Here is a 21077-nt window from a genome sequence, read left to right as displayed (position 1 = left end):
TGTGAGTGTGTGTTTTGAAAGAGATGCTCAGTAACTCACTCTCTGTATTATCTCTGTAGTATCTCTGAAAGAGGTTGTCTACCCCTCAGAAGATACTGTATTCCTGTACACTGGATGCAAGTACATAAAGTACATACTGTGAGGAATACACACAATAACACATTTTAAGTTTCTCAAGTGGAACAAATTTCGAGGGCAGTATCAGTCTAGTGAAAACAATCACACCACAAACATTGATAATTACAAGAATAAACAGGGTGTGCAACTGACTTTCTCCAAGTAGAAACTGAACAAGAACAAGAACACTTCTGGAAGGCTTGCCAGTTTGTTGTTCAAATTATGGACATTGCCCGCTTTTGTTGTACCATTACAAGTGACAATCTGAACACAAAAAACTCTCCATGTCATGATCCAAGACTTGAAAGACTGCAACCTTTTTGGTAAATATTCCACGGCTAATGCTGGAGCGGCACAGAGAGCAACAGCGAACATGGAATTCTGCTTTGAGGCAAAACGATCCACCTCCACTTATCGGAACAGATTTCATCCACACATGTCTGTCATGTCTAGACATGATGTTGGACATCTCATTTTACAGGCCCAACATGTAGCCGTGCTATGAGTGAACAGAGACTATGGCCACGACCCTATGAATAGTACTTTTATCAGGGCCTCCATCAGGATGGCCTCAATGAATTCCAACAGATTATGCTCTCACCAGGAGCATAATCTCATTGGGGAGCCCTCCAATAGCTGATGTTGCTAATGTGCAAAACACCCAGCAGCACCACAGGATGAGCTGCCAAGATCAGTTCGCAGAGGTGAATGACTGTGAGAGAAGTTACTTAGTTGCAACCAAATCCTCAGTCTGTATGTGTGTAGAACTTGACCCATTCTTTTAAACTGGCCATGATAAAGAGGGCATCCAGGTGGAAGTAGATGGACATTACCTAACTGGTCCTACAGTGGCTATAGCACTGTGTCCATACACTTTGAGTACAATGCACCAAACAGTAAATTGCTTTACTCCCTGAAAGCTCAGAGGAGGAAACTTGCTGTGCCTGGGAACCACTGATACATGATAAAAGTCTGTTTCAATTGTATCTTTGTAAGCCAGACAGCCAGCGGTTGCGTCTTTGTGAATGGCAAGCATTCTGTGGGTCAAATCCAAATATGCCTCCAGTGTGACAGAACGAGCAAGAGTGACTGTTGTTCCTTTCCTCTCATTCAAGCTCTGCAGATTTTCTTCCAGAGAAACCAGAAAATGGCACAAACTCCCTCTTGAGAGGACACAAGGAACTCCAGAAAGCAAACTTTGGGACTCTCTGAAAACAGGATTCCAGGAGGCAGGTAAACAATGTACTATGGGGCTGAGGCTGGAAAGTCCTCATGTTTCCTCCTTCAACATCAGCACTAGTGGCTTAAATGAGCACAAGGGGGGTTGGAATTAAAGGAAGCACCCTTGTACAGTGACCAATGACCCTCTCAGGCTAGAGTGGCCAATGGGAGGGAGGGCTGCATGAACAGGTCTTCTGCTTCTGTGATGCTGCCCATGAAGTCATGGACGAAGGGCAATCAACAGAGGAAATGAGCTCTATGGGGGAGAGAGGAAGCTATTATGGCTTTTCTTTTTCAAGCTACAACATGCACTGTTTGGGATCTGAATTCTGCACAATGACTACACACTCGACTAAACTATCTTCAGACACCTACAAGCCCTGCATTTTACTGGCATTTACTGATGGCTGACACAATAACACTAGAACTAAGGCAGCAAAAAATAGTGACATTATTGCCATTGAGAAATTCATAATCCGGCGAAGTATTAGACTCATTACTCTCTGTTAACCAACAAATGATTTAGAGAGCCATGCATAATTCATAGAATGGTATTCTTAAGCCAGGAGAGCTGCAAAATTGGATACAGATACAATCGCTGTTTATCTAAAACCCACCAAGGATCCTCTTCACTTCTGTTGTGAGACCTTAACTCAAGAAGTCCATAAGCCCTTAACATCTTAGAGTGAGACAAACGGAAAAGCTATCACCATTACATTACCGCAATGTTATGCTATTGTTTATAAAATGAACGGAATGCATTTGTAATACACCTCCAGTGCTGTAAATGTATACTGTAATGTGCCTACCACCCTGACATTTTACACTCCACTAGGCTAATTTGAAAAAATAATGCTTCAGGGTTTTGGGGGAATATTGTAATTAAACCGGCATTACTCACAATGAATTTGTCACTTCTGAAGATGATCAAGGTTAAAAGTGTACTGTACAGGGCTTATGCAAATGTCGGGAATATTTGAAAATTCTTGCAGCAAAGCAAGAAACAAAACTTTGAGGCACTGTGAAGTAAAACACTAGCGGAAAATAAACGCTTCTTTCTGTTTTCTTCCTTGAAAAGAAACATATTTTTTTTTTATCAATCATGCCCAAATTACCAGTAAACATTCATCCATCACTTTAGGGGGTGGCTGCATAACAACACATTCTTGAGGTAGGAGAAAGAAAGGAAAACATAAAAGAATGAGCTTTTACAGAGGCAATAGTGCAAGAATCTATAACATCTGCTCTTACAAACCCACTATAATGACACCTCCCGACTATTATCACGTAACATACAATGAGGCAAACGGTTTTATTGCAGCAGCAGTGTTATTTTGTAGCTTCAAGACACAACCAGTAATGATTCCTAGATATATACACAACTAAAAGTCTGCGCTGTATACTAGCTGAATAAAGAAGTCATTTTTTGTCAGCCACGGGGGCTTTATCTCACGATTGTGTGTGTGTGTGTAAGTGTGTAATCATATAATATACACCCATGTAGTATGTTTGTGCACATGCTAGCGAATGCATATTCATAATTCTTTTTTCTGTTGTCTCGTGAGTTATGCATTCAGTATTTCCATGGAGATGAAATGCGATGCCTTTTACCACTCTCTGCTCTCATATCTTCCCCTGGTTTGTGATGCTTGTCCTCTGAGGCCCAGTGAGCTTATCCCTCTGTAGTACAGAGTGTTCATCCCAACCATAAATGTAGCGGTGGCACCAACCCCCAAGAGGCAAGGTGATGAAACATCCCCCCTCAGCAGCTTAAAAGAAAACTGCAGTTTCCATAGGAACAGATCTAAAAGCAATTAGACATGATGCGCAGAATGAAGCTTGATGAGCCATCATTCAGGATTGGCCCTAGAAATTCCATCTGAGACACTCATCCTCTCCACACTGCCTTTCCTTCATTGCTTTCTCTTCATTGCTTGTGTTTCCTCGGTCTCCCCTCCTTACCAGATGATAGTTTAAAGCCTCTCATCTTTACATCATGAGGGCCCTATTCATCTTCTGATCAGCCAGCGTGTCTGAAGTAGAGATCGATGACACAGTCTCGCTTTCTAAAAAAGAAAATGTGATGATGAGGACAGGCCGGTGAAGCAAACACAAGGATGAGTTTAGGTGAGACTAGGAAGTAAGGGAAGGCATTAAGGAGAAAATTAAAAAGCAGAGGGGGAAGGTGAGGACACAGACTAATTGAAGGATGACGAGGACAGAGAAAGAAGGCGGGGAGACGATGAGGAAGAAGAGGAGGAAGAGGGAGATGTAATCGTGACCCTGCTTTGAGACTGTGGTCCACGCTCCATTAAGGCTCATCTGCATAATGTTCCTCCAGGCCTCATTAAAGATGAGCCAAGGTGCCAGCAACATTCTGCCAGGTAACATGTGATAGCATCTCCCCCTCCTTTCCCTCATTTTTTCACCCCTCCCCTTATTTCATCGCCGCCTTCCATCCTTGCTCCACAGCCCTCCAACCCTCCTCCTGTCTGACCTTCCCTCATTCTGCGTATCAAAAACGCATAAGAGAGATAACGGGAACATCTGACAGTATGCAACCCTCTCCACCTCTCATCCATCATACATAAATGCTTCCCTCCCCTCCCCTCCATCACTGAGCTGCCACCCCCTACTCATTTGTTGGTATGTGTTCTCCCTCCCTTTATTTCCCCTCTGGCGTTTCTCTGCTTGCTCTGGCCTAAAGCAGGAGTGCACATCAGCAGCAGTTTAGCAAAGTACACATCTTTTTCTAGGAAGAAATGAATGGATTTCATCTTTATTTTTGCCTTGCTGTCCTCCCTCTTCCAATTAGACTTAACAGAGAGTGACACCAGCTCTGGCATCTGTGTTACAGTCCACTGGTAAATGGATAGCGTGTGGTAAAGTTAGCAACAATAAACATGCGTCTGGTTAGACTTTCAAAATAAAATGCTAGCGTTTTGAAACATCGCCATTTTGAAACGGCACGTTATTAAAGTAGTGAAACTTTGCAATTTGGTTATGTTTAGGCACAAAACTACTTGGTTAAGGTTAGGAAAAGATCATGGTTTGGGTTAAAATAACTACGTAGGTCACTTAACACGTTAAGTCAAAGTCACTTGCGTATCTTACGCAAATTTACGTAACCTTGAATAAAAATATTTTGTGTTGACTATTTGTTTCACACGGGACATGAACCCTGGTCTGCTGCTTGAAAGTCGGGCACTCCATCCATGCCAACCACCTCGTTAGTCAGTCTTTTGTGTTAAATATCATATACCTGCCTTTACCGTCAAAAACTGACGTTACGGGGCTTCTCCCACTGCTTTGAACAATGACGCTATAGGGATCCCCAGTGCGTTACAAACTGACGCCGATGGGTCTTGACCATGCATCCATATGTGACGATTCAGGGAGTAAGAACGGGTTGGAGCAGAAATTCAAAATCCCATCATATGACATCCATCACATCCCCCTCCTTCAGTCTCTTGGCTTAGAGAATAATGCCTGCTGTGGCAATCAATAGATTTCCTCACAACTAATGTCACTCCCTGTTCTGCTCTCTCCCACACACCTCCTCACTTGTTGAGAGGCTGGATAGCACAGCACAGCTTTTTTTTCCTTCTCATTTTCCGCTCACACACTCCATTTGTTTTTACATCTTTGTACTTCTCTCCATCTCTGGTCCGTTTTCGCTCTCTCCTCTTCTGTACTTCTCTCCTCTTCTGTCGCTCCCCCCTCCTCCCTCTCCCTCTGCCTCCCCCTCTATCTCTGACAGCTGTTGTTGCTTTGCTGTGTTTGCAGCCTACGCCTTATCTGGGCATGGATTCATTTAGCTGCCATTAGATGCCTCTCCACAGACCCTTCCCAGAGCTCTTTTAAAGGAGGGAACCCATTTAAACAGCATAATTCATAACACAGAGAGCAGCGGTACAGATGGAGGAGTAATGTGCTTTAATGCTGTCAACTGTGAGTAGACAAATAGGTGGTCATTAACATCCATATCAATGCATGGAGGGGAAAAAAGTAGATGCTCCAGTGTTATCATTTACATAGAATATGTTAGAGTAAGGACTGCATTTTTGACATCAAAGTATTTCCCCAGCAAAAGGACACATTCCATGGGATTTATGCTGAAATGTAGGCTCTTATTTTGCTCCCACTACCTACATATGCAAATTCCGCTTAACTTTTAAACCTTTTATCCAACTTCCCTGGATTCTCTGGCTCTCATGCTTGCCATCAGCACATTTCAGCAAGTCCACCTATCCAGCTTTGTGTAACATATGTCCTGAAATCTGCCTGTTTCTAGACTCAATCCCTCCTTCTCTTCCATCCTTTCCCTCCTTTTCTCCTCCAACATATTGCTAGACATATTGGAAAACTGGGTGGGACTTTCTGGCACAGTGCTAAACCGGTTTGAATCCTATTTGAATGAAAGGGACTACTTTGTGTCGATTGGTAATTACACATCTGAGCGTACAAAAATGACATAGTGGAGTTCCCTGAGGCCTCTTCTGTTCAACACCTACATGCTCTCACTAATGCAGATTATGGAAAACAACAAAATATTCTACTATACTTATGTGTATAAAGCATACAAATTTACATACACATCACCAAGTGACTATGGATGAAACCAAAGTAATTGTTTTTGGAGTTACGGAATAACAGTTGAACGTCAGTGCTGAAGTTGGCATCAGTCGGTCTAACATGAAAGACATGACTTCCTGCCAGACATCCATGTGTATTCATAGACTCAGACCTAAATTTCAAACCCGCAGTAAGCCCAACTCCTGTAACACTGTCTTTACAGATCTCTCTGAAAAGTCGATCAGACAGCTGCGTCTGATTCGCTGGAACACATGTGCTGGTGCTGGAGTCCTCACAAAGACCAGGAGAGTGGATCACATCAGTCTAGTTCTCTGATCTTTACACTGGCATGTCAAAGAATAGTGCTAAGGGTTTTGTAAAGCACTGAATGGTTTAGGCTCAAAATACATGTCTGATCTGCTGCTATGTTTACGAACCTTCCAGACCTCTCAGATGGTCTGGACAGGTCTGCCGATTGTCCCCAGAGTCAAAACGGAACATGGAGAAGCAGCATTCCGTTTTTATGCACCACATATCTGGAATAAAGGCCTGTTTGCCCCTGCATTTTATTAAGTTAATGTTGGGACTATGTATTTATATCTTGCACTGTACTGTGATTGAGCTGTCATTTTTATTGTCCTGTTTTATGTGGGTTATTTTTCAATTTAAGCTTCTTTTTACCTTCTATTTTATATCCTATTTATATGTGCATTTGTATATTTACTTGTCTTAATGCCTTTTATGTCTTATGTAAAGCACTTTGAATTGCCTTGTAGTTGAAAGGGGCTATTCAAATAAACTTGCCTTGCCTTGCCTTGCCTTGCCTTGCCTTGCCTTGGTGCTTGCTCTGCTGTATCAGTGGTGAGACCATTAATAGGGTGGTCACTTCCTCTTGGAGCCAAGTCATCAGATAGCTTTGTCATCTCCTCTCAGCTCCTATAATGTACCTTCAAATCATCTCTCTCATACAGGTCTACTCATACATATTAATTGGAAATCAGATTGAAGAATCTCCTCCATGCCCCTGTCACTTTTAGAGAGGCATTAATGGAAAGCCATTAACCTGTTAACGACCAGCACACTGTAATGGTCAATTAACTGGCATTATACATGCATTTATTCAATTTGTGTTACAGAGTTCAAACAGAGCAAAACACAAAATGAGAAGCCTCAAACACGCAAAACATGCAGATAATGTTATTGCAGGTGCATTTTTTTTTTAGTCCTTATCTGAGTGTGTGTCTTTGGAGAGTGTGTGATCTATTTGTGTAGTGCTTCCCAAACCAAACACCACACTTTTCCTTCCTGCAGGGAAGGGGGAAAAAATGAAGCCGTTTTCCACTGAGATTTGTCCCTAGTCATTGCTTCAAACTACTGGGTCATTACCACACCACAAGCAGCTTGGCTTAATGTCTTTTGACTTAACACTAATGACTGACTCTGCATCTGTCCCTGCAGGGAGGAGAGCGGGTCGAGAGCACGATAAAAAGTCACACTAACTCTTATTTGCAACAGTTAAGGGGGCAATTCTCATTACCTCAGTTTTCTTAAAAGTACGTCCATGAGGATGTTTTGGATATTCATATGGCTGTTAACAAAGAAATGTTGTCCCATTACAGGCGAGGAGAGGAGAGGTGACGGAAGACGGCAGGACTTCCCCATCTCCTCTCTTCCTTTCCTTCCTTTCTTCCTTCAACCTCCCTTCCCACCCTTCCATCTTTATCTCGCCTCCCCCTTTCTCTTTCACCACTTTTTTCTCCCACTCTATGTACTGTGTTGAATAAGCCATGCATATTTAACATAGCTGCATCTTCAAAGCTATGAACTTATTCATTAGCATTTAGAATACTAATGAAAGCACCCTCGCTGTTTCCCTACACACCTCCTCTCGACTCAACTTATCCAACCCACGCCAGCCGCAGCACATTACACTATCTGCAGCACCTCTCCCAACAAACTGTCCTAGCCCCCTCTGTCTACCTATCTTTACCCTTTTTTGGCACAGAATTCAATTACGGGACCAATGCAAAACTTGGGAGAGGTAGCAGAACCGCATGGGGTTTTCTTTATCTTTATCTGCCATCTGGGGAGGGAGGTCATTAGGTTTTTGTTCATTCCTTCACATGGTCTCATTCTTTTTCTCGCTGTATATACACTTTCTTAGCCTCTTGCTACACACTCACAGAACAGAGAGGAAGTATGCTCTAGTAACTTGACAGGAAACAATGTTCTTGTCTCCAGTTCAGTTCGACTCAGTGAAAAGTGGTCTTCGCCTTTTCCCCATCTCGTGGTCTGAGTTTCGGTCTGTCCCCTCACTGTCTCTCGCGTTGCAGCCCCTCTCAGAAGAGAGAAGCTTTTGAAGCCGAGGTTACACACTCGAAACAGCGGTGGGTCGCTACACCGCCTCCACGGCTCCAGATCCATCGCTCTCCCACACAAATACGCAGGACCCCATGTATGTAGCCTGACTGACAGAGAGCAAGAGAGAGAGGGAAAGTATACAGAAGCAATAAGGGAGGAACTGGAGGGGGTGATGAGGGAGGAGGAGGAGGGGGAAAGACAGACGTTGGAGATAGTGGGTGTTTTGGAGGAAAGAGGGGTCTGGAATGAGAGCGTTAATCTGCAGAGGAACAGATTGGCTTCCCATTCCTCCTTCCCTGTCCTTCAAAGCAAAGCACAAATTCAGCACTCTGAGACACACATGCTCGCTCTCTCTCTCTCTCTCTCTCTCACACACACACACACACACACACACACACACACACACACACATACATATACTCTCACGGCATCCACACACAAAAGGGGGAAAAAAATTATCTACGTACTGAATACTCAAGCATGCGGCTCATACTGTGAGCATATGCAAAATGTACACAGACACTGATAGCAAAACAGGGTAATCCAATTACATCACACACATGAACAGGTATGGTTGTATAGACTCTGCCTCATTCAAGCACATTGCTGCTCTCCATTTTTGGCACTAAGGCACTTGGGGGTGACCAGGGAATGGGGTTGGAAACTCCAAAGATATGGGTCAATAAAACACAAGGGACGCTTTAGCTCAAAAGGAAATTGATTTCTCAGCGGCCAGAATGTGCTCTGACCTTCATAAACCTTCACAGACCCATTTCTTGTGACTTTATGAGGACTGAGCTACATTTCTGCCTTTGTTTGTTCCTAACAAGTCCCACGGCTGCTGCCACGGCACCTCAGCCTTTCACAGGACATTAGTCAATATTCTGGGTTCATCACCTCATGGACGAGCTCAATTGGCTTCACTGTAGTTTAAACTATAGACTCAATATTTTTTTTTCCCATTACAAATACATGTTTATTTATATATTAAAATATTTTATAGATAAGTGTGCTATTTTAAAGGAATTCCTTTTTGGGCTTACTTACAAAAAAAGATCGATGCGATTCTCATATCTGTGCGTTAAAGTTATGAACCTTAAATACTTTTTTTGATATTATTTTTGGTCTGCATTTTTGTCAGCCATTTAATACATTTACATTAAATAGTGACCTATTCTATATAGTTTTTTTTTCATTGTTAGTGGCTGAGTCTGCCATTCGTGAGCTCCATTCAAATTGCCTCCACGTACACGAGGGATCCACAGGAAACGATACAGCATTATGTTTATTAGTGCGAATGCAAAGTGAACAGCCGCTGCCGCTGCTTCACATTAAAAGCGTTCAACTGGTTTATTGTGAAGCAGTTGCACAAAATGCTATGTGTTTGTTACAAAGGTTAGTGCTGACCAAACAGGACAGCAGTCATTTTCAGCATTGTTTCATCAGCGGACAATTTTAAAGTTTTTTGCAAGAGATAAATGGAAGAAGGGGCAGCCGTTATTTTGTGTGACATCTTTATCAAAACAATACAAGTCTGTTTGGCTACACCGTAAACAGTCACACCGGTTGCTCTTCTGTTGTCTTTCTGATGAAGTAACTGCTGAAGGAGTGTAGTATGAAACTGTATGTGCTGTTACCACCAGCAAAGGATTATAACTTGATCCAATATGAGCTGGAGCAAGCAGCCGGTTAGCTTAGCATAGAATAGCATAAAGCTTGGGAACAGTGGCAAACGCTAGGCCAGATCTGTTCAAAGTTAACAAAATACATATAGTAGCACCTCACTAACTGGCTAAACTAACACAATGTCTATTTGCGTGTATTTTCTTGCAGCGCATTGGCTTCTCATGTAGATCTAGCACAGCCTTTTTTTCTCCTCCATAGTTCTTAATCATCAAAGGTAAAAGGAAATGTAGTAATTTGGTAACTGTAAGCTGCAGTAACGTGCTTTCTGTAGTTGTGACAAGCACAAGAAAGTGGACATCCCTGCATGTTTGTGGTTGTTAATGCAGTATGTGCATGTGTGTGTGTGTGTGTAACCTGGTTTGGTGACCCAGTAATGGTGGGCATGTTCACCTTCATTACTCACACTTGTCTGCTCTGCACAGATCCAGGCAGTCCAAAAGCAGACTGCTATCAATCAGGCTGACTACAGAATCATAACTCCATCCAAACCGCAGGCCACCTGGGGAGAGGATGTTGTCTGAGTGCAGCTGTAAACAGTTCTGCCATGTGATCAAAGCAGAGAGATGTGCGCTGCAGAAGCGAGGCATTGACGTTTAACAGACAAACAGTAAGTGTGATTAAGTGTTTACTCTGCTTACTAGAGAATTTTTGCTGTGAATGGGCAAGAGTGTTGAGAGTGTGTGAGAGAGTTCTTACTTTCTGACATGTCTCAAGTTGTTATTGACTACGCTCGCTCGCCTTTTGTCTCTCTTCCATGACACCTCACTGACCTTTCCGCTGCTGCTTCTCTCTCCTACCTTCCATGACTCTCTCTCCAAGTATCGAGTCAGTCAGACTGCATCAGGCGGCGATTGAGATCATTAGAGCTGCTGATTTAATGAGCTCAGCACCCCGTGCAGCTGTGGCACTAAAGGTTTGTGCTGCTGACATACACACACACACACACACAAACGTCCAGATTGATTGGCCTAGTGCTGATTTCCCTGGGCATATATGCGATGCGTGGCTGCTTTCATGGGAAGGAGCTGTCAACTCCATTGCTTGCAATGTATACTGCAACACTTGAGCCATGATATTGAACCCTGTGTGTGTGTAAGAGAGAGAGAGAGAGAGAGAGAGAGAGATGAGTAAAAAAGCAGAGAGTGGTTGTTCAAACCAGCCTCAAAGGTTTCAGAGGGATTTCATGATTAGAAAATTAATTACTTTGCATACACATTTTTTTATTCTTCTTTTTGATGATGATTTCCAAGGCCTGAGTGAGTGTATGCTTCTTTTTCTTCTTCCTCTTCTTCTTCTTCACTCTTAGGCCTCTGATACCAGCTGTGTGTAATAATTAGTACAGGGTCTAAATTAATAAGGTTAACAATTTCAACACTATACTTTTCATTCTCCCTCTCCCTCCCTCCTGCTAACTGGCCAAGACTACTATTATCATATGCAGCCATTTCCATTTTTAGTCTAAAATGATTCTAATGAAAGCAGTTCACTAGTAAACACTGGCCAGTAGATTGACAGATCGAGGTCCTGTTAATCGTTCATTTTCTGTTGGCCGTCCCTGTAAGCGTGTCTGATCTCATTTGGGCTGACCCTTTTAGCTGCGCGTAACGTTAATTTGTTTTGATTGATCCTAAATGCTTGTTAGCTGTGGCAGAACAGATACGGCAGGCTTGATACTCAAAATCATTAGATAGTGAGACAGTTCGATGACGTATCAATTTACAACCCATAAATCTACTGTTTTATAGCACATTTACCTGAAATGTATCCCTGCCATCATTGGGTAATGTGCAATAAACAAATCTAAAGAAACTGCACATAACTGACTGCTTATTGCATGTGTCTTGTAATAGCAGATGGTGGAGGTTTTATGTAAATAAGAAGACGTATTCATCCTCTTCAGTAAAGCAATTAAGAAAAAACAAGCAGTCTCATTTGTTTTCATAATTAAATGAAGGTGTCATAGTTAATTTGACCATCACAGATACAGTAAATGCTTTAAACTGCTACACACAGAACTTAATATAGCAATAGTCATAGATACAGGTGTCAGAACACCAGTTTCATAAGTTACTAATAGGTTCACAGAGGATATTGTCACACGTCACATTGTCACACATACCATGGGGTAAATAACATTAGTTAGCTGAAGCTTTAGTTTCAGGGTTCTGGTATTGTGCACGCTGGCTCACTGTCACAGCTTACTGGGACACTTGACAAGAACAGAGCCATTGTTAATGATATTAAAAACCTGTGCTTTCCCTACCATGACATGTCAAAATGTCTGCTGTGAAAAGGGCGTATTTCCTTAGAGCAGCTGTAAGAGGGCTTTTATACGGTTTATTTATCAACCTCACTTTAATTTTGATGCACTGTATATATGACATAAGCAAAAGGGAGCATCAGTGAGAATAATGGCATACAGATTTCTATATGACCAAAAGAAAACAGTACTAGGAATCGAAGGGAAAAAAACAATCCTACAAAGTCAGAACTTTTTCTAAAAAAGGTAGAGTGTTATAGGGAAAAAAAACTTATAGAACTACTTCCGAGGTACTGGTATTTTACTTTTATAAAACAATTCCAATGTTTGTGACTTAGTTGCAGAAAAAAAAAAGATTTTGTTGTGTTTGTATAAAACATAAAATCAAATAGCACAAGAAATATGATTAGAATTTTTTTATAGATAAAAATACCCAAAAGTATATAAACACACTAATACATAAAAATTGATACATTTATCACTGTTTTTATGTTATGTTTTATGTAACATGTTACTTTTGCACCTTTATTACAGTCACATCTTAACTACAAGCAATGTTTTTTCACATTGGGTTACTTTTACATGAGTTAACCCTCACTCTGTCTCTCTTTGTCTTTTTCTCTAATTATTTGACCTAATGGACCCAATTACTGTAGGTTAATTTACTTGGATTTGCAATAACACAATCATATGATATTTCGTACATGTTGCTTATGCTTTTCTACAGTATCTAAATGGTTTCAAATGGTTTTGAGTTATTGACATAACTCAAACTAATGCATTTAATTACCTGTTAACAAAAACTAGTTACTTTAGTTACTTTATATCTAATTGAAGCTTCTTCACAAAAAATTGTAATCGTTAGATGAGGAAGTTTCTCTCCATATTGGTTTCTATGGCATTGATAATACATAATCCATAATGAATGTAAATTGTAAACTGATATGTTATACTTTTAACAGTGATACACCGTCTTTAATACTACCACTCAGAATGACTGTTGATGACAACCACGTGACTGTATTCCACCAAAGTTAGTTCCAATTCAAAAGGAAGAGAGTAGTGAAACTAATTTCTAAGGATTTTGAGACTGATGAATTCCCAATAATGTCACAAAAATCTACATTTGAAATTTAGCTGATTTATCATTCCATTTCACGCATTGTTAGGCACCCTTAGCTATGAATTTCCTCTTCATCACCCTTCCCCTTGTTTCTGTACAGCTTGACAATGGATACAAAAGCGCCCTGACTCTGGTCCTATTGTACTGCTCTATGTCCTCCATGAGTTTCTAGGTATTCACAATATTTCTCCAGAGGGGATTAATCAGGCCATTATAATTTGTTCCCTGAAATTTGTCATGTCTGTGTACGGTGATGCTCGATGTTCTGGAACCACACAAGTATCGACTCCATCAATCAGTATTACCACGGTAATGTTGGGAGAGCTCCGCTTCCCCCGCGGGCAAAGGAGGGGAAAGGCAATTATGCAGGTAGCCATGAGAGCGAGGGAGCTAGAGACAAAGCCAGCAACAGAGAGACAGACAGACAGAACACCTTAAAGACAATAAATGGATGGACAGGAAGAGACTGTGTTTATTCCCCACACTACTTAATATTTTTCTCTTTGTACTGTATGCCTGTTTGGCAATTGGCATTATCTGATTGACTGTGCGCTCTGTACGTAAAGAGCATCTCTGGGTATATGAGGCTGGCTGATTAAGTGTGACCATGGCAATGTACAGTATTTCCATCATTATTGGTGACTGAAAACTTCCCAAAGGAAGAGGATGCCTTAAAGCAGTGGTTCTCAAACTATTTTACATCAAGGACCCTTAAATTGACACAATATAAACCACCACCATTTGATGTGATTTTGTCCCGGGGTCAGCACTATGAAAGGATTTTGGCTTTTATATTTTTTATTACAGAAAGCATATGAAACCCATGACCCAAATAGTCATAAATTCTGTCATGGAATTATAGTGAAAATAAATGATTCCAGTTTTTACTAGGGACCCAATGGAACACTCTCAAGGACCCCACATTGAGAACCACTGCCTTTCTATAGTGTTTACGAACCTCAATACAGCACTACTGCTGTGCATTTCGTTTTCCTCCTTCTTCAGACATCGATTGATTTTCACTTAACTCACTACAGTATAAATATCAAACAAGAAGTAAAAGCAAAACATTCTCATTGTTTTCCTTTTTGAGTAAAAAAATCAGTTTAGAGCTTTTGAAAATTCCAGTTAATCAGAATTAACGTAATGTCTGCTTTTATTTAGTTTTAATCACATCACTGTTGTGTAGAGCTGAACATGCACTGAGTTGCCATGTAACAATAACACAACTTGGTACTGTGAACAGAGAAGACCAAAACCAACAATAAATTGATCCTACTAACAAATTTGAGTAGCCAAATCCCCATAGCTTATTCCTATTTCTGTGCCATAAAGATATTGAAAAGGCATGAGTGAGCCACACTTCTGCACGGTGGTGACTTTCTCCTTCTTTGCAATGAACAAAGGCAGTGCAGTTTATTTAGGGTCACACACCAAATCTGTGTCTGACAACAGACCTGCACTATTTTCTCTTATAATTTTAGCTAAAAACGGAGCCCAGTTGTTTTGGGAACTAGGCTAATAGGCAAAGTATGTATTTGTGACCCTTTTTTGAAGATTCATGTTTTCAGTAGGAAGCAATAGGTTTGGAGATGAGAAGTCAGAAAGCACTGAGAAATCAACCAACACATTGTTGTTTTTTGTCTTTTCATGGACTTTGTTAACAGTAAGAAAACATGAATATGGACAACCAAAAAAAATAAAATGTATGTTGCATGTAAAACAGAACATTTAATAAGTGAACTGTTAGATATCCACAGCTGTTTGTAAGTGAATTTATCAAAGTGAAATATTTAATTACAAGATATTCATGTGATTTTTTTTTTGTAAAAATAACAAAATCCCAATCTTTTCCTACTTCTAAATGACACGATTCCTCTAAGAAGACCTGCTAAATCAGTTATGGGGGCGACTAATCAAGCCCCCTGTCAATAACTCATCCCAATTAAGGTACAGAGCAGAAATCAGGCATGCACTGAGTCCAGGCTGGTCTGCTTCCTATCGATTCTGTGCGAATGCCAGGCATTTGTCCAAGGCCGGTGTACTTCCACAGCGTCTGTCTGTCAATCAACAAGTCCTGTAATCAAGTGTGCAGATAAAGCGAGTAACAGGCCAAAACCATCAGAATCCATTACTGATTCCTGTGTGTGACATGAAGATTGATCACTGCGGCACAACTGAGAGATCACATTGAGAGAGATGGGAAGACAATTCTCACACTATCGCTTTATGAATTGCTTTTTTCTGTTCTTCTTCTCTTTTGTTAGTGAAGGATAGGAAACAATAACATGCTCAATTGGTCGAGTCTGCCTTTTTGGATACAGTTTAGTGTTCTCAAAGGCAAATGGACTGGAAAATCTCATAGGATTAGTGAGATTTTTAATAAAAGTCTGGGAGGCTCTCACTCTATCTTTCTTTCTTCACACAGATTTACTAAGAGATCAGACCAGCGAATAAAAAACTCAGTCCTGTTTTACTGTGTTTATCAAAAAGAATAGGTTATGCTACACATTTCACATTAAGGGCGAATACTATATACAAATACAATATTACGAATCTGTGCTTTTTTGATTTTCGACTATTTTCAGGCCATGAAAAAAAAGTAATACATTCAGTGATGAGATTATTTGCCTGATCAATAAGAATCACATACCTTGTGTAGTGTTATGGTCTCTTCAGACAGTAAACAATATAAATTATGCTGATTGTCTTTGTTACAATTAATTAAAGCTTTAACAGATTTTTGGCCACCTGGAGGCAGAAAACTAATAAGCTGTCAAACAAGCCTCATTTTGTTATTCCCACTACCACCTTACTCCAGTTTATGAAGCTGTTTTGGCTAACATGTTAGCTAACCATTTCCTATTTTCACATACCGCAGACACATTGAGCAACATTGATTTGGAGTCATCTTTGTGGCCACCAGACAAATGTAAGTCCGGCATTTATTGACCTTTGAGTTTCAATGTGAAACCATAACTATCAGGTAAAATACAGGCTAAAATGCTTCGCAGAGCGAAAGAGTTTGGTGATGAAGCACTGTTTTCAGCACTATAACTGACCTATAGTTGTTTCATTCGCAAATGTTAATTCATTTATGTTAAGTAAGCAATGTGTCCCACATAATATGACAAAATAGTTTTTAGGTGTATCATCCAACCATATCCAACACCATGCCCGCCAGAATCTTTGTTTACACTGCCAATATTTTCGGTGGCCCCTGGAGACCTATCTATGGCAGGTTGACATTATTTTGCTACTCCACATCTACTGTTTGGTCTGTTTGACATATTTTGTTCCTCTGTCAACTCTGTAACAACAATTTTTTTATATAGTTTTGCCTCCAGCAGTATGACGTACACAAGTACTTGACAGCACAAGTGCAGTGGCTCAATTATAGGAATAACATGCTAGGGAGTTTTTCTTTTTTTTTTCCCCACTCCTCATTCAAACTGGAGTGGAACCAGCTGATTTTGACGGATTAGCCTCATTATACTCTTCCCATTGACTTCTATTAAAAAACCCCAGACAGACACTCACATTATGATCTATGATGAAGACATCTTTAGGAACAAAAAGACATTGCGTTTCCTCATTTCTGCTACCTAGTGTCTGTCTGATGGTGATGATATTTTTAACCTAGAACAACAAGCTCTGTGATTGTTATTCTTCTACTCAGCGCCATAGAATATTTAGCCATCGTTACTAGTGCTATTCTAAGATGCATTTGCATTAATCAGGATTTAAAAAAAAGATTGCATGGCACTCATTACACATGGGGCACTGCAGGCAAACCCACACACAAAGCACACCCAAACACTGAAATAAGCACTATGAATAGGTTGTGAAAATATGCATAAATCAAATATGTTCTTGCACACAGAGAAGGAAAAGCCAAAAGATGTCTGAAAATACTGAAGTATTGTAATAAAAGCCTGCCCAACTATTTGTGTTTGAGCTAAACCCTCATCAATTTAATCAAAGGCAAGGAAAATTGACCATTCTTCCTGTATTTATGGGACATCTATCATTCTTAAATTAGATAACCTTTTTACTTCCTGCATTTCTATTGCTCAAGTGTGCAAAGCGCTGCAGCAAGAGTCATACTGTTTATCAGAAATGTTTCTGCTCAATTGGAAACACTCAAAATCTAATTCAGCATAAGCTTCTAATCTTCTAAATTTCATTTTCTGGGAGAAATGAGTTAATGCCTGCCTTCCTGTTGTGGAAACAATAGGTGGGGAAAGTGATTTTAACTAAGGAAAGTACCCCTGCCTTGGTCTGATAAGTAAGCTCATCCCTAATCCTAATTGTGTCAAAGGCAGGATTTACCACTTCATTTTCTAAACAAGCACTGGGGCATCACACCACAGTGTGGTTTGCAATCAATCTCACGTGAATATCGCAAAGTGTTGGTTAGTTTTACAGTGTGTACAAAAGCAAGGGTGCATGTACCTTTTCTTCAGGAAATAATTGGCTTTAGCTGCCTGTAAGTACATGGTTTAAATCATAACCCCCCTTATCAGCTGCTCGCCAGTCCTGCCCTGTGTGAGAGGGAGCATGAACAGCAGCAGTCCTCTTTCACATTCAGAATTCGAAAATTTTATATTAAACCGAGCCAGTTTAAAGGATAAAGTCTTACAATATTAAGCCCAATTTCCCTAGTATACTTGCACATTTTAAAACTTCCAAAACTCTGGAAATTTTACTTGCATTTTAAATGGCCTTTAAGCTCCCGGTGATGTCAAAGCAACACGTCCTCATACCTAAATGATAAAAAAGGCACAGGAAATTATGTGAAACCACGTGCTATCAGGAGTTGTTTACTTTATACAGTTTATAATTTTATAGTTTAGATACCATAAAACACGAAAAAGGAAAATACAAAGATAATGGTTGAAACAATGGATTAGCACAATGTAGCAGCAGGGATTAGAGAGAGGAGGAGGTGAGTAGAAAATATTTTGTAATAAAAAGCAGCTGCCTGCTCTGCCCCCTGCCTTCTCTCATTGGCTGGATGCACCTTGGTCCGTACGAAACAAAATTTTGTTCAGCTGTATACTTGTATGTGAAGAATGACAATGAAGTTTGACTTAATTTAACTTTGACTTTGACAACATGTCAGTCATTTTTCTATTTATGCCTAGATGTTTTGGGGTGTAAGCCTATTCAACAGTCAACATCAGTATAATACATTGTGATCAACATGACATAAGAAATTGATAATGTAGGAAACAGCAGACAATTGTACATGATCATTTGCACCAATGTGTCAAAGCATTTTTAATTTGTTCAATATAATGTGAAATTGCTTTTATGATGCGCACAAGTGACAAGATGATGTGGAGGTTGAACGTGTAGTTTTGAGAATTTCAATTCTGATCTGAGTAAATGGACCAAAGCAACTGAGAAAAACTGTAACAAGTTGTAAACGCTGTGAAAAGGTCAGAGTTTGTATAAGTTTATGTAGCAAAACTACTTGTAAATAAGAAGTTGTCCAGCCTGGTTAGAAAAAGGTTTAATAAAAAAAAACTATGTAAATAAACTGCTTGGTTAGGTTTAGGTTAAAAATCATGTTTATAATAATATAATATAAGTACATTAATTAAGTCATGTGACGTAAGTAATGTAAGTCACTTAACTGAAACGTTTTTTAACTTAGGAGGACTTGTTGCTCTAATACTACCTCACCAGACTTCTTCTGCCACTAGAGGTAGCAGCCTAACAAAAAACGTAAATATGGGCTGTAATAAGCTGCTGCATAGTCGACCTACACAGCCGTTTTTCTGGTGAGGATGGGCTGTTACGAAAGTAATATAAGTCACGTGATATAAGTTACCTACAAAATGTTATTGAACTTGAAACACCCATCCTCCCCACCACTTCCCTACATGTACATAAGTCACATGACTTCTTCCATAATCTAAATATGGGTTGTAATAAGCTGTTACATGAAATGAATCCAACTACATATTTTACAACATTGACAAGGAAATAACATAATTTCTCTCTGTGATTGTGCCCATCTTCTATACCTAAATCTATCAAACAACAGTTTTCATTTGCATTGCTAAATTTAGACTAATTACCTGCCCAACAGAAAACAGGCAATTTCAGCGCTGCTGTAAAAACATTTATAGCAACAGCCTTCCATCTGGGAAAATCCACAACGATGTTTATATCCGTGATTTCTGTCTGCACCTGTCCCAACTTTGTCTGGCTTCATTATGTTTTCACTTCTTCGATGACGAAGATTCACGCTCCCTCGGCGCGTGCTAAATAATACATGTGCTCCTCCATTTGTCCAAATTTCACTTCTCTTCTTACTTCTGATAAACCAGATGTCTACACAGAGACTGTTATATTTATTATTTCCTCTTCTTCTTCGTACACATTCAACGTAGTGACGAGTATCTACACTGCCGGAATTATACAGAAAGAAGAACAACGTAGTTAAGAAACGCGCTCTGTACAGCAGTTTGTCCATTTTTTGGCTACTGTAGAAACATGGCTGCGCAACATGCCGACCTCCAAGGGGGACCTGCAGTGTATGTAGATAGAAATGGCTCATTCTAAGGTAATAAAAACATAACGGTTTATTATTTAAGGTCTTTATACACCACTGAAAACATTGTTATGGATCATATATTGCATTTCTGTCAATACATCCTCAGAAATAATATGCACTGAACCTTTAAACTTTAAAACTGGCAATATATCAAAGTACCGTTTATATGTTAACTGTCCCATGCTGTTGTTTATTGAATATAAATCAGACTGAAACCATTTGCATCAGATCTTTTCCAATCTGACAGCTCGGCTGTGATGATCTCAGAGATCTTGCTTCTCTTTGCAATGAGACAAAGCTGAAGTTTGAAGTTCATGCTTGATTTTAAAAACAGTTGTTGAGAAAACAGCCTCACCAGAGGGTCCATTTAGTAGCTGTTTTCTGAGCTTTCAGTCAAATCACATGACCTTTCTCAGTTTGCTAAGTTGTCATGGTGTTGTCCATGTTCAGATTTCCATTTTTATATGACCACTTTAAGGACTTTTCATTCATTTTAGCTTGAAAATTGAGATTCAAGGGTTCATTCTTGTTTAAGATCATATAATGAAATGTGGGAATTACACTTGTTTGAGTTATATAGAATTATATATGCAGATACTAAAAACCCAATATTTACCTACATGTGCTCCTTAAAGAAATGTCTTCTGGGTAAGTGTGTTACTAGGCCTACAAGAAATTCAAGATGCTGTATACAGGCAACACTTTAACACAGTTTTCTCTTGAATTGTTTTGAATATTGCACAAAGTGGTTTACTATAAAATAAAAGCACACTATAAATATATGGTTTATAGCAATGTGGATACTTTTTGCAGTGCAGGGAAGTGAATGGACATCCATGAATTCCCGTGCGTCTCCCGAGGGACCTGAGGGTGCGCTCTGAGGGTGTACACTGCAAAAAAAATCCATCCCGCAAGTCTTTTAATCAGTTAGGCACTGAATGTGCAAGTGTTCTTTTTTTCTTTTTTGAGGGGTGAAGATACCCTTCAATAAGGTGAGAAAATGTCGCTTATTTTCTCTTTGTTTTAAATGAATGTTTGTCATTTGTGGACAGGCTATGTCATTTCCTTTTTGAGCAATCTGCTGTACCTTGTTGCAGTGGCACTTGTTTCCAGACATTTCTTGATAGAACCGAGATTTTTCTGCAAACAAGAATCAAGGGAAATCA

At 39.9% G+C, this 21077-nt stretch overlaps 1 protein-coding gene and 1 long non-coding RNA gene across 2 annotated transcripts in view; both read left to right on the top strand.

Annotated features, from left to right (window-relative positions):
• Window positions 1–3909: 3909 nt before the first annotated feature.
• Window positions 3910–6732, top strand: LOC123958250. The gene is made up of 2 exons (XR_006822017.1): window positions 3910–3984; window positions 6137–6732. It is a non-coding gene; the product is annotated as an uncharacterized LOC123958250 (long non-coding RNA).
• A 4112-nt stretch (window positions 6733–10844) lies between these two features.
• Window positions 10845–21077, top strand: part of gria1a (glutamate receptor, ionotropic, AMPA 1a) — a 91235-nt gene continuing 81002 nt past the window's right edge. The window contains exon 1 of the mRNA XM_046031488.1: window positions 10845–10873. The gene's annotated coding sequence lies outside the window, so the exon portion shown is untranslated. The remainder of the gene's footprint in view (window positions 10874–21077) is intronic.

This window comes from Micropterus dolomieu, linkage group LG19, assembly GCF_021292245.1.
Source record: "Micropterus dolomieu isolate WLL.071019.BEF.003 ecotype Adirondacks linkage group LG19, ASM2129224v1, whole genome shotgun sequence".
Classification (NCBI taxonomy): Eukaryota; Metazoa; Chordata; class Actinopteri; order Centrarchiformes; family Centrarchidae; genus Micropterus; species Micropterus dolomieu.
This window is presented reverse-complemented; position numbering and strand designations above follow the sequence as displayed.